Consider the following 14,458-nt stretch of genomic DNA (forward strand, 5'->3'; position numbering starts at 1 on the left):
ATGCATAATACCGCTTTTATAAAAGATGATTGTTACAATTAAGTATACAACCACTTTGTTACATCTAAGTTCTGCCTCTTAAAATATGTTCTTTTAGAGATTCCATTTAATCATCTCATTATTTTCTTCAATTTTCTCTGAACAGTGGTAGAAATACTATTTGATGGACAGAATAAAGGAAAATTGTTTTTGACCACACCCAGATCGTACTGATATCTAGTTTAGAACGCAACAATGAGGTCGTAACAAATGATAGTGCTAGTTGTTACCAAAAATTAACAACTTTAGGTATTTTTGTTGTGGATCTCTGTGGTTTAGGTTCATCCAAAATTTCTTCATAGTCTGCACTCATTCCCTTTGCCCAGTAACCAACTGTGACCATCTGATCTAAATTCTGACTTTCAGGGCAATCTTTCTTTAAATGTGTCACAGAGCTACAAAGTTTGCCACCACCACCATCAGTGTAGAGTCGTTTGGCGTTACCAGGACAAGATCTAGACAAGTGCCCTATTTCTCCTTTTTGCAAAAGAAAATTCACCAAGAGCCAGGTCTATTTGAGCCTTACACTTGGTTATTTTGTGCCCTATGGACCCACACCTGTAACATATTTCAGTGCCCATATCTTGATTCTTCAAGTGCGGCAGGGCAATCTGCAATTCCATGACCAGGTTTTCTACAGTGGAAACACACAATTGCATTTTTCTTTGCCACTTGTCTTTTCGGTCTTCTTCCTTTTTGTCAACTGTCTGTCTGTCTTTAGAGCAACTGCAATTTCTTCCTTTACTTCCTTACTGTCTGTTGCTATAATTTGCCCATTGTGAACCATTTGCGGATTCTGTCTTAGGTATTCCATTATTCCATTCACATCGTCATTTAAGTACTGCTTTTTCTTTTTTGTTCTTTTGGTGTTCTGCTTGGGGTGCATCATTTTAAAGGGATAACATATTGGCTTCACGCTGTTTATGCTTTGGTAGATTTTGGCTCCTCCCCTCAAAGGATCCCTTCTTCATGTTTCCCATGATGTTGGAGACAAGGGTCTCTTAAATGCAGTACTAACTCGTGCCCACCTGGTCATAATTTCATCAGAAGTACCTCGCTGTGCTATTGCGCAACTTTTTACCACCACCTCTCTCAATTTTTTCGCAGGGATATGAATGATTTAATAATCACAATTATTTTCTCCCTGTAACCAACAAATAAATGAGAAGTGTGGATTTGAGGAAGGAACATCACATTGCCAGCTTGCCCAGAGTCCGCATCAGACATAGACCAGCTATGGTTTGTGTCATGTTTACTTTGTTGGCATTTCTACAACACGCTGCTCTGCATCTCTCTGTATTCCCTTTGTTGCCTTCCCTCATTCCAACTCACTCCTTATGTTTTTGTGATTGGATGAACTGTTAGCTTCCCCAGGCAAACTCCTCTGCTATCCTCCAACTACAAATTGGATAAATTTTCCTTTATCAGGGCTCTGAAGCAACCTAATAACAGCTCAACTGCATTTAACATAAATTTATTGAACAGATAACTCAAAAAATAAATGAGTGAACATTAAGTTATACAAATTCCTTTGCACTTAATGTTAATAAAGCCATCTTGTATCTCTTAAGAGACCTAGGATTTTTCCTTTATGTCAGTGCAAAATAAATTTTGCTCCATGATGCCACAATTATCTTTTCTTAGCAAAATAGCACAATGTCAATGCAGTTATTTTTTAAATGAGAATTAATGTCAAAGACACATCTTCCAACGTAGATTTAAAGATTCTAAATGCTCAGGAATCTAATTTTCTGGAGGTCTCCAAACTGTGATTATAAACAATTAGAATAAAATTTAGTTGTGCTATTTATCACCTCTAACTATTCCATGTTCCTGTGAATTCTAATTGTGACTATTTATTTTCTCTGAAATATTCCCTTTCATTAACTCAAACAATGGCAAAGATAGATATAATTAAGGACTCTTTTCTTGGTTTAAAAATGAGACAACAACACAGTTGTCAAAAAAAAATTACAGTTGCTGAGATTTTCTTTACAAAGCTGTTCAGTGTTCTAAGATCAGAGATGCTCAAATATGAATACAAGGGGTTATATTACAGTGTTCTTGTCACATAGTACAGCAATGTACGAGCGCTGTAGCATGCTGTTTGACCAGGCTGCTGGAATTTGATGGACTCTACTTGAAAGGCTCACAGTCTTCATGAGAGGAAAATCAAATGCTTGCTCTTGGATATAAGTTATGGTTTTGTCACTATCAGCTGTGTCACCTTACTTAACTCAATTAAACTTTTGAATTTTAGCTTATTTGTACAGCAGAGATAATTCTATTTTCCTTAGAAGTATCTATACAAATGAGCTGAGAAAATAAATATATGGGTGCTCCCACAACACTGTAAATCTTCGCGACCAACGTTCTTCCCTTCTTCATCCTCCCTTCACAGACATTGCTAGGCTATACTAAAACAGGATCTCTGCACTCCTTTTCCTTCTCTTTTTCCTTCTCCTTCTCATGCGTAGGTGAAATGTGGATTCCCAGACACTTGTATTTCATGAACTCATAATATTATTTTAATGGAGAACTAAGCATTAGCTGTTTCCTTTGCAATGTAAGGTTATTTCGGGGTAAAATATCCAAATCCTATTGCCATCACTCCATAGAAAGACTTTTTAATAACAAGAAGGATGCAATCTCAGGAAAAAAAATGGCTCTTCAAGTTAAATATGTTTAAATTTTTATTGTGAAAAATTAACTACTTGTGTTGATTTCCTTTTTCTCGTTGTACCAGTGACTAATGGCAATGTTATTAGCAGACAATTTTGTGCAGTAGACCCCAGAAGTCCCATCTCCAGGTGGACATCTCCTAGGTACAGCAGTAGCAGGGCATTATAGAGCCCACATGCCTAAGTGACTGGCCATGTCTTCCCCAAAACTAAGGAAGCCAAGTAAGGAGAGTTGTACGGCTTAACTTCCCTCAAATATGTCAGGAGTAACACCTTGTAACAGGGATGCCCTTTTGTCTTTCAGAATAGGTGCTAAATCAGTATTTTGTGAGAGAGGCAGGGAAGGATAAAGAGAGAGAGAAAAAAAGAGATTTCTAAGTAGCATTTGAAGACTTCCATCTCCTATACAATAGCTTAGGCTGAACTGCAATTTGGGTACATAAGTACGTGTTGCTGTGGGGATGTATTTGTGCAGGTGTGAGTGCATGTGGATATGAATGTGTGTATGAACACAAAGGTTGAAGAGTAGTACATTTGATTTTCCCAATACCTTCCCTCAAAAAGAGCTGTGTTTTGGGTTGATAGGTGCAGCAAACCACCATGGCACATGTATACCTATGTAACAAACATGCAAGCTCTATACATGTATCCCGGAACTTAAAAAAAAATAAATAAAAGAACTGCCTTTAATGCATGTAACAATATGGGAATTACAGACTCTGAGAAGAACTATGGTTTTCAAATCAAATACTGAATTCCAGGTGTTCTCATACATCAAAGAAGACCTAAGGCTACCCTGTGTGGCTTAGAGGTGACGATGTGTCATTAAACAGCTGAATAACTGACCATGGTTCTGAAGGGCACTAAAACATTCTTTCCCTATCTTAGCCTTCAAGTGGCAGGTCACTGTTGAAGACTTGGGGGAAGAGAGATTGGACCCTTTAAGATATTTGGTAAGTTCTGTTACCATAGTTTGTATGTATTACCCTACTATTGAACTGAGATTTCTAATAAAATCAGATAAATCAAAGTTTAAATTCTAGCTGTGGCATATGGGAACTCAGGCAAGTTACGTACTTTCTCTGTGCCTCAGCTTCTGCATCTGTGAAGTGGGCCATCACAGTGGATTATCCCACTTCCAATGAATAATCATTGTGAAAATTTGAAATAATAAATATGAAGAGCCTGTCATAGTGCCTGCTACATCAAAGATTTTCAATGAAAGCTAACTTAATATCTTCACTCAGTTATATTCATTATGTCAGGAAAGATGCCAAGTGTACAAGGTAGCCTTTACATTTAGGAGCACAAAATGTGGTTGAGGTTCATGGATGTTTTTATAACTTTAAGTGAATGACTGTTTCCTTCTGCCTCCTTTATTTCATCTGAAATGTGATCATCTTATACTGGTTGATTTCTAAGGCATTTTAAGCTCTGACATCCTATGTTTATGGTACTATGAATGAATTAATTGGCATTGGCCTTAGTAGAAACCTTTCTTTTCCTTCACTCTTCTATGTCCTTCCTACTCTTTCCTTAATCAACCACAGCACTGACTTCATTCCTATTCTCCTTTTCTCTGTTTTCTGCCCTTCCAATCCACTGACAACCCTACTGTCAAAGGGAATTTTTGGAAACTCCAATTTGTTAATGTTACTGAATTGCTTAAAGTCTCGATCCCTTTTTTCCATTCACAGACCAAACCTCTTATTTATTAGAGTGACATTTAAAGTTCTTCAGAGTCAGCCTCTGTCCATATTTTTAAATATACTTCATTCAACTAATATCTTAATGCCTGTGGCTTTAAACCAAAATAAAAGTAATGCTAATTGCAAAAAAATGTAGAAAATACAGGTGACAATCAGTTAGAATACAAAACCAGAAGCTCAAAACAATTAATTCTACTCTCGAAAGAAAACCAGCAAAGTGGTGTGTATTATTCCAGTTTTATATCAATTTATACCTGTGGTCAGATGGAAATTGTAAAATTTACGCATGTGTCCTTTCAAGATACTTTGTGACTCTCTTTTATTTGTCTAGCTAGATCAGAGGTATCTATTGCTCCAAAAGAGTCATTAAAGTGTAATGCAAACAGAAAGCAAAGGTTTAAATAATTAAGCATATGAACAAATATTATTTAGAATGAGCAAGTAACTTGTCATATTTTCTACCACCCTGTTCTGCTCCAATACCCTTCTTTTGAAAACAAGCACACAAAAACACCCTAAACCCCACTAGAATAGAAGTCCTGTGGCATAGGGGACCATAGGATGCTCAAAATAGAAGTTCTAAGGCATAGGGGATGACAGGAGGCTCAATGGATCTGGCTATGTAGGTGTGAGAAGTTGTGTACTGACTTTCTATGTTAACACTCTACGTTAAAGTATAACGTAGAATGTAAGGTATATCTGTATATTAAGGAAAGACTTTTTGAATTGAATACAATTTCATTTCTACCAATTGGCCAAACAGGAAATCAAAACACAAAATGGGTTTATAAATAGAAAGATAAGTTACAGTTTTGCATACTCAATTCTGTAGACTGAGATTCATAGAAGTGTAGAACTATAGTTCTTTTACTTAAACTTACTGGTCTCTAAAATGCTCATACCTTTAATGTAGGACACAATTAGTTTGGTTGCCTCTGTCTGAAATACCACTACATCCTCCATTTTCTTCACTTAAAAATATCTACTCTGTCTTTAAGACCTCTCTAAATAAAATGATTTGCTCTTCTGTAGGCCTCTCTCAAATCCCCTAAGTATGATGAATTCTCTTACACTACACAAACTCCCCATACGGCAGTTATTTTCAGAACCATGATTATTATATGTATTTCACTAAACCAAGATTGGTGACAAAATGAGACCTTATCTTCCTTCCTTTATTTCTCAGAGCTTAGCACACACCTTGCCATCTTGCAGTACTCAATGTATGTTTGTTGAGTAAAAGAATAGAAGGATGGTGACCTGAGATGATACCAGAGGGGAAGAATCAGAGAGGCAATGATGGGCAGAAAGATGTTGTAGAGTACAAGTCATCTTGATCTTTAAAAAACAATTTAGCCAGGTTTTCACCAAGATGGCCAAATAGGAACAGCTCCAGTATGCAGTTCCCAGTAAGAAGGACGCAGAAGACAGGTGATCTCTGCATTTCTAACTGAGGTACCAGGTTCATCTCATTGGGACTGGTTAGACACTGGGTGCAGCCCAAGGAGAACAAGCCAAAGCAGGGTAGGGCGTTGCCTCAACCAGGAAGTGCAAGGGGCCAGAGAGCTCCCTCTCCTAGCCAAGGGAAGCCATTAGGGACTTTTCATGACACTCTGGCACTCTGACTCAGATACTGCACTTTTCTCAAGTCTTCACAACTCACAGACCAGGAGATTCCCTCCGGTGCCTACAACACCAGTGTCCCTGGCTTCCAGCACAAAACTGGGTGGCCATTTTAGCTGCAGCAGTTTTTGTTTTTTTCCTCTCATACCCCAGTGGCTCCTGGAATGCCAGTGAGATAGAATTGCTCATTCCCCTAAAAAAGGGGGCTGAAGCCAGAGAGGCAAGTGATTTGGCTTGGCAGATCCCACTGCCACAAAAACAAGCAAGCTAAGATCCACTGGCTTGAAATTCTCACAGCCAGCACAGCAACCTGAGCTTGACTTGGGACATTCAATATCAGTGCGGGGAGGGGTGTCTGCCATTGCTGAGGCTCCAGTAGGCAGTATAAACTTCACCTTTGTAAAGAGAGTGGCCAGGAAGATTACACAGCAACTGGGTAGAGCCCATGGCAGCTCAGCAAGGCCTCCGCAGTTAGCCTGTCACTAGACTCCCTTCGTGTTGGGCAGGGCATCTCTGAAAAAAGGCAGCATCCCATCAGGGACTTATAAATAAAGCCCCCACTTTCCTGGAACAGAGCACCTGGGAAAAAGGGTGGTTGTGTATTCAGCTTCAGCAGACTTAAACATGTGTGCCTCACAGCTCTGAAGGGAGCAATGGATCTCCCAGCACAGCGCTCAACCTCTGTTAAGGGACAGACTGCCTCCTCAAGTGGCTCCCTAACCCTGTGTATCCTGACTGGGGGACACCTCCTAGTAGGGGCTGAAAGACACTTCATACAGGAGAGCTCTGGCTGGCATCTGGCAGATACCCTTCTGGGATGAAGCTACCAGAGGAAGAAACAGGCAGCAGTCTTAGCTGTTCTGCAAACCCCCCAGTTGATTCCTAAGCAAGCAAACTCCAGCAGACCTGGAACAGAGGGCCTTGACTCTTAGAAAGAAAACTAACAGAAAGATAGTTTCAACATCAACAGAAAGAATGTCCACTCGGAGACCCCATCAAAAAGTTACCAACTTCAAAGACCAAAGATAGAGAAATCCACAAAGATGGAAAGCAGCCAGTGCAAAAAGGCTGAAATCTCCAAAAACCAGGGTGCCTCTTCTCCTCCAAGGGATCACAACTCCTCCCCAGCAAGGGAATAAAACTGGATGGAGAACGAGTTTGACAATTGACAGAAGCAGGCTTCGGAAGGTGGGTAATCACAAATTTCTCTGAGCCAAAGAAGCATATACTAACCCAATGCAAGGAAGCTAAGAATCTTGAAGAAAGGCTGGATGAAATGCTAACTAGAATAACCAGCTTAGAGAAGAACATACACGACTTAATGGAGCTGAAAAACACAGCACGAGAACTTTGCGAAGCATACCCAAGCTTCAATAGCTGAATCGACCAAGTAGAAGAAAGGATATCTGAGATTGAAGATCAACTCAATGAAATGAAATGAGAAGGCAAGATTAGAGGAAAAGAAGTGAAAAGAAATAAACAAAGCCTCCAAGAAACATGGTATTATGTGAAAAGACTAAATCTATGTTTGATTGGTGTACCTGAAAGTGACACAGAGAATGAAACCAAGATGAAAAACACTTTTCAGGATATTAGCCAGGAGAACTTCCCCAACCTAGCAAGGCAGGTCAACATTCAAATTCAGGAAACACAGAGAACACCAGAAAGATATTCCTTGAGAAGAGCAACCTCAAGGGACATAATTGCCAGATTCACCAGGGTTGAAATGAAGGAAAAAAGGCTAAGGGCAGCCAGAGAGAAAAGTTGGGTTACTCACAAAGGGAAGCCCATCAAACTCACAGTGGATCTCTTGGTAGAAACCCTACAAGCCAGAAGAGAGTGGGGGCCAATCTTCAACATCCTTAGAAAACAACTTTCAACCCAGAATTTCATATCCAGCCAAACTAAGCTTCATAAGTGTAGGAGAAATAAAATCTTTAATAGACTAGCAATTGCTGAGAGATTTTGTCACCACCAGGGCTGCCTTAAAAGACCTCCTGAAGGAAGCACTAAACACGGAAAGGAGCAAACAATACCAGCCACTGCAAAAACATAACAAATTGTAAAGACCATCAACACTGAAGAAACTGCATCAACTGACAGGCAAAACAACCAGCTTGCATCAAAATGGCTGGAACAAATTCACACATAACAATATTAACCTTAAATGTAAATGGGCTAAATGCCCCAATCAAAAGACACAGATTAGAAAATTGGATAAAGAGTCAAGGCCCATCAGTGGGCTATATTCAGGAGATCCATCTCACATGCAAAGAGACATACATAGGCTGAAAATAAAGGGATGGAAGAAGATTTACCAAGCAAATGGAGAGCAAAAAAAGCAGAGGTTGCAATCCTAGTCTCTGATAAAACAGACTTTAAACCAACAAAGATCAAAAGAGACAAAGAACGGCATTCCATAATGGTAAACGTATCAATGCAACAAGAAGAGCTAACTATCCTAAATATATATGAACCAAATACAGGAGCACGCAGATATATAAAGTAAGTTCTTAGTAACCTACAAAGAGGCTTAGGCTCCTGCACAATTATAGTGGGAGACTTTAACATCCCATTGTCAATATTACATCAATGAGACAGAAAACTAACAAGGATATCCAGGATGTGAACTGAGCTCTGGACCAAGTGGACCTAATAGACATCTACAGAACTCTCCACCCCAAATCCACAGAATATATATTCTTCTCAGCTCCACATCACACATATTCTAAAATTGACCACATAATTGAAAGTAAAACACTCCTCAGCAAATGCAAAAGAATGGAAATCATAACAACCAATCTCTCAGACAACAGTGCAACCAAATTGGAACCTAGGATTAAGAAACTAACTCAAAACCACACAACTACATGGAAACTGAACAAACTGCTTCCGAATGGCAACTAGATAAATAATGAAATGAAGGCAGAAAGAAAGATGTTCTTCAAAACCAAAAAGAATGAAGACGTAATGTACCAGAATCCTGAGACACATTTAAAGCAGTATACAGAGAGAAAATTATAGCAGTAAATGCCCGCAACAGGAATGAGGAAAGAACTAAAATCAACACCCTAATGTCATGATTAAAAGAACTAGAGGAGCAAGATCAAACATATCAAAAACTAGCAGAAGAACTGAAGGAGATACAGACACAAAAAAATAGATTGCTAGCCAGACTAATAAAGAAGAGAGAAGAATCAAATAGACTAAATAAAGAACGATAAAGGGGATCTCACAACCAATCCCACAGAAATACAAACTACCATCAGAGAATACTACAAACAACTCTATGCAAGTAAACCAGTAAATCTGAAAGAAACTGATAAATTCCTGGACACTTACACCCTCCCAAGTCTAAGCCAGGAAGAAGTTGAATCCCTGAATAGACCAATAACAAGATGTGAAGTTAAGGCAGCAATTAATAGCCTGCCAACCAAAAAAAAGTCCAGGACCAGATGGGTTCACAGAGGTATTCTACCAGAGGTACAAAGGGGAGCTAGTACCATTCCTTCTGAAACCATTCCAAACAATAAAAAAGAGGATATCCTCCCTAACTTATTTATGAGACCGACATCATCCTGATACCAAAACCTGGCAGAGACACAACTAAAAAAGAAAATTTCAGGCCAATATGCATGATGAACATTGATGCAAAATACTGGCAAACCAATTCCATTAGTACATGAAAAAGTTTATCCATCACAATCAAGTAGGCTTCATCTCTGGGACGCAAGGCTGGTTCAACATACGCAAATCAATAAACATAAACAAATGTTTATGTGATGTAATCCATCATATAAACAAAACCAAAGACAAAAACCACATGATTATCTCAATAGATGAGAAGGAGGCCTTCAACAACATTCAACAGCCATTTATACTAAACACTCAAACTAGGTGTCAACAAAACATATCTTAAAATAATAAGCGCTATTTATGACAAATGCACAGCCAATATCATACTGAATGGGCAAAAACTGGATTCCCTTTAAAATCTGGCACAAGACAAGGATGCCTTCTCTCATCACTCCTTTTCAGCATAGTATTGGAAGTTCTGGGCAGGACAATCAGGCAAGAAAAAGTGTATTCAATTCGGAAAAGAAGTCAAATTGTCTCTATTTGCAGTCGACATGATTGTACATTTAGAAGACCCCATTGTCTCAGCCCAAAATCTCCTTAAGCTGATAAGCAACTTCTGCAAAGTCTCAGGTTACAAAATCAATGTGCAGAAATAACAAGCATTCCTATACACCAGTAATAGACAAACAGAGTCAAATCATGAGTAAACTCCCATTCACAACTGCTACAAAGAGAATAAAATACCTAGGTATATATACAACTAGCATGGGATGTGAAGGACCTCTTCAAGGAGAGCTACAAACAACTGCCTAAGGAAATAAGAGAGGACGCAAACAAATGGAAAAACATTGCATGCTCATGGTTAGGAAGAATCAATATCAAGAAAATGGCTATACTGTCCAAAGTAATTTATAGATTCAGTGCTCTCCACATCATGCTACAATTGACTTTCTTCACAGAATTGGAAAAAAAAATGCCTTAAACGTCATATGGAACCAAAAAAGAGCCCATATAGCCAAGACAACCCTAAGCCAAAAAAACAAAAAGAAAACAAACAAAACAAAGCTGGAAGCATCATGCTATCTGACTTCAAACTATACTACAAGTCTATAGTAATCATAACAGCATGGTACTGGTACCAAAACAGAGATATAGACAAATGGAACAGAAGAGAAGCCTCGTAAATAATGCCATACATCTACACCATCTGATCTTTGACAAACCAGACAAAAACAAACAATGGGGAAAGAATTCCCTATTTAATAAATGGTGTTGGGAAAACTGGCTAGCCAGTTTTCATTTCCCAAATGAAGAAAGCTGAAATTGAACCTCTTCCTTACACTTTATATAAAAATTAACTCCAGATGGATTAAAGATTTAAATATAAGACCTAACACCATAAAAACCCTAGAAGAAAACCTAAGAAATACCATTTAGGACATAGGCATGGGCAAGGACTTCATGACTAAAACACAAAAAGCAATGGCAACAAAAGCCAAAATAGACACATGGGATCTAATTAAACTCCAGAGCTTCTGCAGAGCAAAAGCAGCTATCATTAGAGTGATCTGGTAACCAACAAAATGGGAAAAAATTTTGCAATCTACCCATCTGACAAAGGGCTAATATCCAGAATCTACAAAGAACTTAAACAAACTTACAAGAAAAAAAATCCCATCAAAAAGTGGTTGAAGGATATGAACAGACACTTCTAAAAAGAAAACATTTATGCAGCCTACAAGCATATGAAAAAAAAGCTCATCATCACTGGTCGTTACAGAAATGCAAATCAAAACCACATTGAGATACTGTCTCATACCAGTTAGGCTAGTGATCATTAAAATATCAGGAGACGACAGATGCTGAAGAGGATACGGAGAAATAGGTATGCTTTTACACTGTTGGTGGGAATGTAAATTATTTCAACCATTGTGGAAGACGACAGTATGGTGATTCCTCAAAGATCTAGAAATAGAAATACCATTTAACCCAGCAATCCCATTATTGGGTATATAACCAAAAATTATAAATCATTCTCTTATAAAGACACATGCACATGTATGTTTATTTTGGCACTGTTCACAATTGCAAAGACTTGGAACCAACCCAAATGCCCATCAATGATAGACTGGATAAAAAAAATATGGCACATATACACCATGGAATACTATGCAGCCATAAAAAAGGATGAGTTCATGTTCTTTGCAGGGACATGGATAAAGCTGGAAACCACCATTCTAAGCAAACTGACACAAGAACAGAAAACCAGACATTGCATGTTCTCACTCACAAGTGGGTGTTGAACAATGAAAACACATGGACACAACAAGAGGAACATCACACACCTGGGCCTGTTGCGGGGTGGAGGGCTAGGGGAGGAATAGCAGGGGGCGGGGGGATAGGGGAGAGAAAGCAGAGGGTAGGGTAGGGGAGGGACAGAATTAGGAGAAATACCTAATGTAGATGATGGGGTGATGAATGCAGCAAACTACCAAGGCACATGTATATCTATGTAACAAACGTGCACATTCTGCACATGTACCCCAGAACTTAAAATATAATAAAAATACCAAAAAAAACCCAACCTAGCCATATATCATCAACCCACAAATCCACTTATAATAACAATAAAAATTATTTAACTTAGCTATTTGTCTTTACTTCACTCAATGGTCAACATTGAACAAATCTCCCAATGAAGAGCCAGTATCTGGTCTTTCCATGTCCCTAATTAAATTCAGAGACATCTCCAAAATAGGAAAAATGATGAATTCTATGAATGTTGGTTATCTCTTATTCTGTTCCTATGGGGTATGGTAAATTTCCCCTATCCTGATTTCTTAGATCTTGGTTGATTTGAATCTATTTGACTTTTTCATTTTATTCAATTTTAGGACTTTCTTTTGGCTTATGTGAGAATTCCCCATTCCAGTTTTCTGGATTTTAGAACTAGTCCCACTTTTGGACTAGTTCCTAGGTTCCCTGCATTTAAGGAATGAAAGACATAGCCAACTCAGCAAGTCATGGTCCTCTCATTTACAAAATCTGAGTTAGAGCTCAATTGATATAAATTCTTTTATATGAAAGTGAGAATGGCTGTGTCAGAATCATCTGGAGGACATACTTGACACACAGACTTGACATTGATTCCTCTAAGTGGGAACTGTAACTATGCTCAGGGTGGGTTCTGGTATCTTCAGCAGTCATCAGACAATTCAGACTTTCAGCAAGATTTGAAATCCACTCACTCCTGTAGGTACACCCTAGTGTTCCTTCTAGTCTGTCGTAGATGATACAATTGAGAATTTCAGCTCCAGATACCAGCAGGGAAGTTTGAGACAGTGCCCCTCAAACCTTAACCTTTACATTTCCATTGTGAGAATAACTCTTGATGTTGAGAATGGCTGAATTAAGGTGATCATGAGAGCAGGCAACCTAAGCATAAACTTTAGGTTTGTACAGCGAGTTGCTAATTCTTAAAGCCTTTTATTTTTATTATATACCTCGATCCTCTTTAGAACTGTAGAATTCATGAGGGAAAGAGGGTTATCATTTCAGGTTTACAATAAAAAATTATGAGACACAAAATGGCCATGTTTTTTCTCCTTCACAGTTTGGTGAGTAAACCGGCACCATCAGCTAGAAAACTTTTAGAAATGCAGAATTTCAGCTTCACACTAGTCCTATCGGACAAAATCTGGACTTTAACAAGATCTCTGGGTGATTTTCTGGTACATTTGAGAAGTACTCAATCATGTGATTTTCCAAAACTCCTACAACAGGCATAGCTCATGGTGAGAAAAACCATCAGAAAATGAAGAGATTATTTGTAAGGAGAAACATGATTGCAGCCAGTAAATCAACAGTCAGGTTGACCACCATTTTTTTGGTGAGAAAGTTACAGGCAACAGACAAGAAGTCAAGGCTGTCAGCAGCCTCATCACCGAACACCCAGACAAGGAGCAAGACGGAGGAGCAGAGGTAATGAAGCATTCCCATCAGGGATGATAGTGAGAGCAGAGCTTCTTTCTGCTGACAGGTGAGGGGGGCTGTGTCTCTGAGGTCTGACCTTGAGTTTTATTCCTACAGAGAAACAGAAGGGAAGAACTGGAAATGTGACATCATACAACCTGTAATTAAGCATATTCTTTACTTGGCCTTGATAAGCCTCAGTAATTTTTTTAAAAAACACTTGACATTTTCCCTGTTAATCTCACACCTTTTCCTGATACCTGTAACTTACTGAAAATATGTGATGTCAGAAGTGTCCATTCCTTTCATCATTCCTTTATTCTACAAGCACTTGCTGAGTATTTTACGGATGCTCAGTGCTTGGGAAATGAAAACGAAAGACATAGATTCTGTCCTTCTGGTGCAATGAGGAAGAGAATCAAGTAGTGGGGTAATTTTAGCAAAATCATCCCATCTTACTTCATGTTACCTCAGGCGGGGATGTGCCTTTTGACTTTTTAAGAAACTCAACTTTACATTTTCTGAATGGAGAGGAAAGAAAATGTTCTAACTCACTCCAGCCAGATGATATCCAGACAGACTGTGATGAGTGTAAGTTGCACATGTATCCCTGTGGTCAGAGGATGAGAAATTCTGGATCAGTTTGGACTACTAGGCCATTTCTGTATTTGGAGTGAGAAAAGAGAGGCTACCAAAATATATTTATCATATATATGATACAAAGTGTTGGAAGGTACTATTTCCAGCAAATAAATAGTGTCTAATACACCTTCACATCTAAACTTCAGGTTCTTTTAAGAGCAAGAATCTGTCTTTAGTTCTAGGTTCACCATAACAGCTATCACAGTGACAGGT

General features: G+C 38.6%; 1 pseudogene; it reads right to left on the bottom strand.

Annotated features, from left to right (window-relative positions):
* Window positions 1-265: 265 nt before the first annotated feature.
* Window positions 266-1,075, bottom strand: LOC108293818 (annotated as a pseudogene).
* Between the last annotated feature and the right edge of the window lie 13,383 nt (window positions 1,076-14,458).

Source organism: Cebus imitator, unplaced genomic scaffold (genome assembly GCF_001604975.1).
Source record: "Cebus imitator isolate Cc_AM_T3 unplaced genomic scaffold, Cebus_imitator-1.0 Scaffold549, whole genome shotgun sequence".
In the NCBI taxonomy this organism is placed as follows: Eukaryota; Metazoa; Chordata; class Mammalia; order Primates; family Cebidae; genus Cebus; species Cebus imitator.